At 37.5% G+C, this 7,813-nt stretch overlaps 1 pseudogene; it reads right to left on the bottom strand.

Annotated features, from left to right (window-relative positions):
• Positions 1 to 2,559: 2,559 nt before the first annotated feature.
• Positions 2,560 to 4,823, bottom strand: LOC137614665 (uncharacterized; annotated as a pseudogene).
• Positions 4,824 to 7,813: the final 2,990 nt, after the last annotated feature.

A 7,813-nucleotide genomic window follows, 5' to 3' on the forward strand; every position in this document is an offset into this window, starting at 1 on the left:
CGGGTATTAGTCCCGCTCATACTCGTTAGTTCCTTTTGTGTCTGCAAACACGCCATTGTTGTGAGCTAGGAATGGAGGGGTTTGGGGGAGCCTATAGGTCTGCATGCTGAGTCATCAGCAGTTATTACCTGGCCCTCCCTGGTCCTAGCTTGTATTGGTGGTCTTGGGCACTGATCATAATTGTCAATCTATAGGGAAATTTCACTGCCCCTTGCCTCTGCCGTTCATGAGCGACCTTGCAAACTTGAAACACCAGAGGTCTTCTAGCTCTCGTAGGCATAATTTTCTTTGCCATGTTGGGTGTTGTTGGTAATACTGCGTGAAATGACCAAGATGTGGAATGATCTTCCTAAACGGGTAGTTGAATCGGTAGAACTTCAAAAGTTCAAAGTTGCAGCAAATGTTTTTATTTTGACTAGGCTGACTTGAGTCTTTTTATGATTTTTATATGACATATCTGTTTTGACGTTGTTAGTAGTTTATATATGACATATCTGTTTTGACGTTGTTACTGTTTTTAGAATGATTTAGTGTTAATTTGTTCTCATCATTTATTTCCTTGTTTCTTTTCCTCACTGGGCTATTTTTCCTTGTTGGAGCCCTTGCTTTGCCAACTAGGGTTCTAGCTTGGCTAGTAATAATAATGATAATAATAATAATAAGGCGTTACTAAGATCGAGGTATCATGGAGTTTAATATTAACGAAATGTTATATTTTGTTTCCCGATATTATCAAGTTTGTACGTCACTACCTTGCCATGATGGTCAGTGAGCCGTTCTTGGTGGCCTCCCATTCAAGTACTGAACAGGGGTAACATTTCCACTCTACCATTTTACTCAAATAGGTAGGAAACAGATTGAAAAAAAAAAGAAAAAACTTGAGCTAAGTAGATACACCCACTTTTTAGCTATCTCTCACCCCCGTGCCCGTTTTCTTTCTTCCCCAATTGCTCTTCGGAGCAGAATGGCCTCCCTAACCCCAGTGTTTGGCCTTATAGCTAGGATTCCTTGAATCAAATAAAAAATAAGGCATAGTCTGGGAACCAACAAACTGACAGCCCCTAAGGACAATTCATCATCATCTTCTACACCTACTGACGCAAAGGGTCTCTGTTAGATTTCGCCAGTCGTCCTTATCGTGAGCACTTGAAACAATGCCTCTCCACATCATCTACTTCACCCCTCATAGTCCTCAGTCATGTAGGGCTGGGTCTTTCAACTCTTCTAGTGCCTTGCGGAGCCCGGTTGAAATTTTTGGTGAATTATATGGGTTGTTTACCTCCTCCCCCGTATCTTAATCTCTTTGTAGGGATGGCCCCTTTAGAGTACAAATTACTGACCTTACGTTTTTTCCTCCTTGATTTGTAATTCGCTTTGATTTTGGTTTTATCTCTCTCTCTCTCTCTCTCTCTCTCTCTCTCTCTCTCTCTCTCTCTCTCTCTCTCTCTCTCTCTCTCTCTCTGTGATAACTGGGACATTGGTAGACACTAGATATAGTGCATGTTTTTATTTGCATTTTAAACCCTCGCTTTGTCTAAGTGGAACAAAAAATTATAGGAAATATAATTTTTAGAACAGACAAATAATACACAAATAAAGCAAGTCAATACCATGTGAGACTTAATGTTTTTATTGGTATTTGAATAAGGAATTGGTGAAATTAACTTTTAGAGAATTACTCAAAATAATAGGAAAACAATTTCAAGAAATGATATTCGTCTTGACTGTAGAATAGGAGTCAAAGTATTGATTAGTTGAGACCAAATTTAGTTAATAACTGGTCATATTTAAGAGCCTTAAAGAATTTGCAATCATGAAACTCAGAAATTGATAATGTATTTAGTTGCATTAATCACTCTTTGATTATTAATTGAAGGCTAAACGTGAAAGTACACATGAAAGCACTGTACGATATACTACTGCAATATACTGTGAGAAAAAACAATAAATCATGAAAAATACCTTCTTCTGTGTCGCTGCTAGCGCTCAAAACACCATTACTCTCACTTTCTGAAGAGGAGGAGTCTGGAATATATGCCACAGGCCTCTGGGGCACATTTGGGTGATGTTTTGTTGCTTCCACCATTTTTTCTTCATCTTTTGAAACAAGAACGTTTGGAGGCTTAACAACGCTCCTAAGTACAATTGGGACTTTAAGTGTTTTGGACAAGTGATGCATTTCTGGAGGCAGGCTTTTTACTTGCTGGATGCATTTTCAGAGATTGGCTTCTGCTTTTCATGGGTAATTGTTCAATAGCTCTTCTTGGGGGTCGTTGGGGAATTATAGTGAACACTTCCCACGGGTTTTCTCCCTCCTCTTCCCTTCTTGCTCTTCTCAGTTTAGGTCTTGGATGTACCCTGAAGTCTGCCATCTCTGGGCTCTCTAGTCGTATTCCGTCTGCTACTTTATGTTATCAATTGAGACTTCAACTCAGACGAATGAAATTTGGGCTTCATTTCGTGTTCTAAATCTGGTGAAGGAATTGTCATTTTGGCTGCTTTGGACCACTTTTGCCCCAGAGGTGAAGGCCATGTATTTTTCCTCTCTGGGGCTTCCTGTCATTTGGGGTTGATTCCCCACATATCTTTGAGGATAGTCTTCAGCTGTTTTCTGAGCTCTATTTCGTTTACAGTGACATCTAATTTCTCTGTTGGCGTTAGAATATTCTTAAGCCAATCTCGTACTTTGTATGTGTGACATGGTGAGCTGTCCTCTGATGATATGTAGTCATCAGTTTTGTTGGTCTTACTTTTGATAGTTTCATCGATCGTGTTTTTCTTATGTGGTTCAGTCTTGACAATGTTGATGTTATTGTATTTATCATCAATAGAAACAGGTGCTCTTGCAATAGGGTCCACAATAGCTATATTAGTATTAAGTCATGTAATGTTTCCAACTTCTTTGCGCCTGGTGATATTGTGCTCTAGTGGATTATATATATAATACATCACATGCTCAGCAATATGAGGTAGTAAAGCAGCACTCCAACCTACAAGGAAAACCAAAAATGCAAGGCGAAGGTCCATGACGGTAAGTGCACTTAAAGGTGGATTAAGACATGGGAAGTCCCGCGGCCCTTTTGTTAAAAGCATCGGATGTAATTCTTGCCGCCAATGCTCTAGAAACTCAAACCCATGCAGTCGACTGATGATAAGATTCATTGGCTCAGTATTTGGAGGATGGATATACCCCTATGGTTCCCCTCTAACTGAGTTCAAGTTTTCTTCACTTATTTGCAGACCAGGTTCTCCACACTCAGTTGTATGTCTTGTAGCAATTGTAGCTTTTGCATATCTCTTAGGTACTCCAACAAGACATAGTCCATCACTCCTTAAACGTTGGAAACCTTCACTCATTTAATTCAAGGGTTCAGCACCAGCATGCCACTGTTGTTCCACTAACAATGCCCCAATGTTTCCCACTTTGGAACAATGCTATCGAGTCGACTATGGGGGCTTTATATTTTGGTTTCATCAGACCGAAAAAAAGGTTCCAGAAGTAGAGGCAAGCCATGAGTCACAAGTAAAGCGAGATGCCGGTTTTGATAGTTATGCATATAGATTCTGATAATGGGTGTCGAGAAGTTGTTTCTTCCTGAATGCCCATCATAGAAACTAGTAAAAAGGCCATTACATGGAAAACGACAAGGAAGTTGTATACAGTTGGTGCACTATCTGTTCTGAATGGGAACATAACATATGGCCATACAGGATGTTTAACAGATAGGGGACAAACAATACCCCACAATTTTTATGAAACAAAATTGAACATTCAGTGACTTCAGCACGCTCCTTTGTATAAACAAGACCACCAATAGCAATACCTGCATTCCCCTTTATCATCTCTCCAACCTTTCCTGTCCAGGTACAATTTATTGGCCTTCCCCATTCCCCATCTGGTGAGACAACTAATCTATAGGTGAAGTTGAGAGCCTGTGCCGCATATTCTAGTAAACGCATTTCAACTCGTTCAAGTACAAGTGAGCTATAATTTTTATTTTCAGTGACAAAAATATTTGGAACAGATGGAGTATACGAATCTATCACTTCAACTCCTGATAGCCCCCTGTTACGAAAGTTTGATCCGCCCCATATCCAGCCAGTTGCCTGACTCCACTCTACCAACTGCTGCAGAGTATATTTTGTGCATGCTTTACATACTCCAACTAAAAACCTGGAATTCAATGCTTAACGACAATTATGGCTCACTCTAGATCCACGTTTCTTGATTAGAATTCTACGTTTGAGCTGGGGTAAGAAACGATCTAGACGATGGTCACTAGCCGGGCGAATCACTGTGTCTTTGTGGCCCAATATATTCTCTTCAGCTCTTAGGATGAGGAGGAGTCCTCGTTGGTAATTTGGTGATGACCAAGCCAGTAGCAGTCGACATCGCTGATCGGGCCGATTCGACAGTAGGTCAAGTAGGGGAACATCACGCTGTGATTTAGTGATCAGAGAAAACTTCAGTTTTGATACATCTATTAGGATAACATGGGCCTCCAAATTTGTCTGTAGGGTGTCTAGGTCCTCTGGTGATACTGCTTTGGGATCATAGTACACAAGAACATGGCACAGACCTTCCGCTCCTTCACCTAGGTCTTTCAAGACCTCCGCCAGTATGTATGGGCTAGGATCCGTGACATACAACTGGTCATAGGTTTGAGCATTCTTCAGAGCTCATGCGACTGCGGTCTGAGCCAATATACCTGCGGATATCTGTAGGCCTTGGTGGACCATCGTCCACTATTTTTGTGTTTTTGGGGGAAATCTGACAATGCTGCCACGAAAAGCAGAAGAATGGGTAGACGTATCTGAAGCATTAGCGTTTATGGACTTCCTGGAAGAGTAAAGTAAATAAACAAAGAAATTACAAATCTGATATTAAATTTTGGAAGAAAAATTGGCATTTGTTACTTTTCATTTTAATGGAATTATATATATATATATATATATATATATATATATATATATATATATATATATATATATTATATATATTTATATATATATATATATATATATATATATATATATATATATATATATATATATATATATATATATATATATATATTTATATATATATATATATATATATATATATATATATATATATATATATATATATATATATATATATATATATATATATATATATATATATTATATATATATTTATATATATATATATTATATATATATTTATATATATATATATATATATATATATATATATATATATATATATATATATATATATATATATACAGATATATATATATGTATGTATATGTATATATATATATATATATATATATATATATATATGTGTGTGTGTGTATATATATATATGTATGTATATATATATATATATATATATATATATATATATATATATATATATATATATATATATATATATATATATATATATATATATATATAAATATATATATATATGTGTGTGTGTATATATATATATTATATATATTTATATATATATATATATATATATATATATATATATATATATATATATATATATATATTATATATATATATATACATATATATATATATATATGTATATGTATATATATATATATATATATATATATATGTGTGTGTATATATATATATGTGTGTGTGTATATATATATGTATGTGTGTGTATATATATATGTATGTATATATATATATATATATATATATATATATATATATATATATATATATATATATATATATATATATATATATATATATATATGTGTGTGTGTATATATATATATATATATAAATATATATATATGTGTGTGTATATATATGTATGTATTTGTATATATATATGGGTGTATATGTATATATATATGTATGTGTATGTATATATATATGTGTATATATATATATATAATATACACATATATATATGTGTATATATATATTTTTGGGCTCAAGCCATGTCTTCCTGATGGAAGTTCCTATAGGGTAGCTTCCTAGGGTATATTACAACTACGGCGATATTCCCAGAGAATTTACCTTAAGGTACCAGAATTCTAACTCCTGGAGCGAGTATCCCTCGTGAAAGGGATATCGCGACATATCAGAGGACGTATTCTAGACACGTCACATGGCAATCTACGACCTGAACAGAGATTTCGTCTCGTAGGAGGTGATTGACGAGATACGAATTCGGGAAAGAAAAAGGGGAGCCGCTCCCAAGGCTTCCCTATCCCCCGATTCGTATGCGTGCCTGGCGCCAATCCTGGCGCCATCTGTATTCCTTTTTGCGTAGCTTAACAACTCGGTGTTTTTTCCTGTTTTTCTCGCAAATTTTGGATTTATTCAGCTTTTCATGGCTTCTCCGTCTTCGTTGGCCTCGGATAAGTTGAGTATAGTGTCTGTTATGTATAAATGTAGGCTCTTGGTAAAATTTTGAGTGATTAATAGGATTAATCTTTGATACAAGAGCCGTAGCCTACCAGAGGTGTCCTGGCTAGGTATAAATTAGTTAGTCAGAGTGACATTCCTGGTTGTTTTGCTTTAATAAATTTTAGCTATTTAGCTTTACATAGGATTTCCTTTCGTGCTTAGTATTATTTGGCGAAGTATTCGCCATTCTGGCCTACGCTAGGCCATGTAGCCTAGTCGTTTGGTCCTAGTACTTCATGCATGATTTTGGTTTTTCCGAGTGTAATTAAAATTTTATTGAAGCTTTAGGCTATATTTTATACATTTAAGACTGTGTGGAATATTTCCAAGATTGTATACGTGTGAGTTTCGGTGAATTAGGTAATCGATTTTCTTGGTGCCTAGGCTAATTGCTTATGGAGCCTTAGTATACTTTATCATACTCCCTGGTTGCTTTCTTTTCTTCGGAGAAGGTATGCAATCCCTTTCCCTCTGTTTAAGCCTTGGGCTTATCCCTAAGTGGTTTTTTCCGAATTTATTTTCGATAAAACTATACCAGGGTGTTACTGTACCTTCCTGTTCCAGTAAGTCTGGTTCAAAGAGGGACAGAACAACAGAGTTTTTAGTCTGAGTCCGTGTTGTCTGGCTTGGGGCAGAGTCTCCCTCGCTGACCTAACACTTACAAAGGGAGCTTAGCTCCCTTAGGTCACTACCGAAGGTTTCTGTAAGTTATGATTCCTTCTTTTGTGATCGATCAGACTAAGTCCTGTTGCTGTTCTCGGGGGAGGATAAGTTATTCCCTTGGGAGTAGCAACGCCTTCCTTGCTTTGGTGCTCTGGAAGCTGGCAAGTATTGCTGGCCCTTTCCCTTAGATCTCCCTTAGGCTAAGACAAAGTTCTTGGCTGCGGGTGATCTGTCACTAAAGCAAGGTTGGCAGGACCCTCTTGTCCCTTCCCCCTCTATCTCCGTAATGGCCTAGCCATTACTGTACTGTACCTTGCCGGCCGGCAGAGCTGGCCGGCAGGGGTATTACTGTACTGTACGTCATTCTACTTCTGGACCTAGTATAGGTTGGGATGTGGAATTGACTAAGCCCATTGCCGGCCGGCAGAGATGCTGGCCGGCAAGGGTCTTATGTTTTCGAGTGCTGCCCGGACCTCTCTTGGTCCCTCATCCATGCCTGCCGGCAGAGCCGGACGGCATTGGTCAAGGAAGCCTGAATTAAGTTTCTCCCCTTCCTTATATGCACTCTTTCGGTTGCCGGGCTTTGGGGGTTGTGTACACTCTTATCCCGGCATCCATTCTATTTTCTTCTAGTGCTGTACCTGTCCCGGCTGCCGGCCTATGAGGCCGGCAGCCGGGCAGGTGTAGTCTTCTGGTTCTTTTGCTGCCGGCTGGC

Source organism: Palaemon carinicauda, chromosome 21 (genome assembly GCF_036898095.1).
Source record: "Palaemon carinicauda isolate YSFRI2023 chromosome 21, ASM3689809v2, whole genome shotgun sequence".
Lineage (NCBI taxonomy): Eukaryota > Metazoa > Arthropoda > Malacostraca > Decapoda > Palaemonidae > Palaemon > Palaemon carinicauda.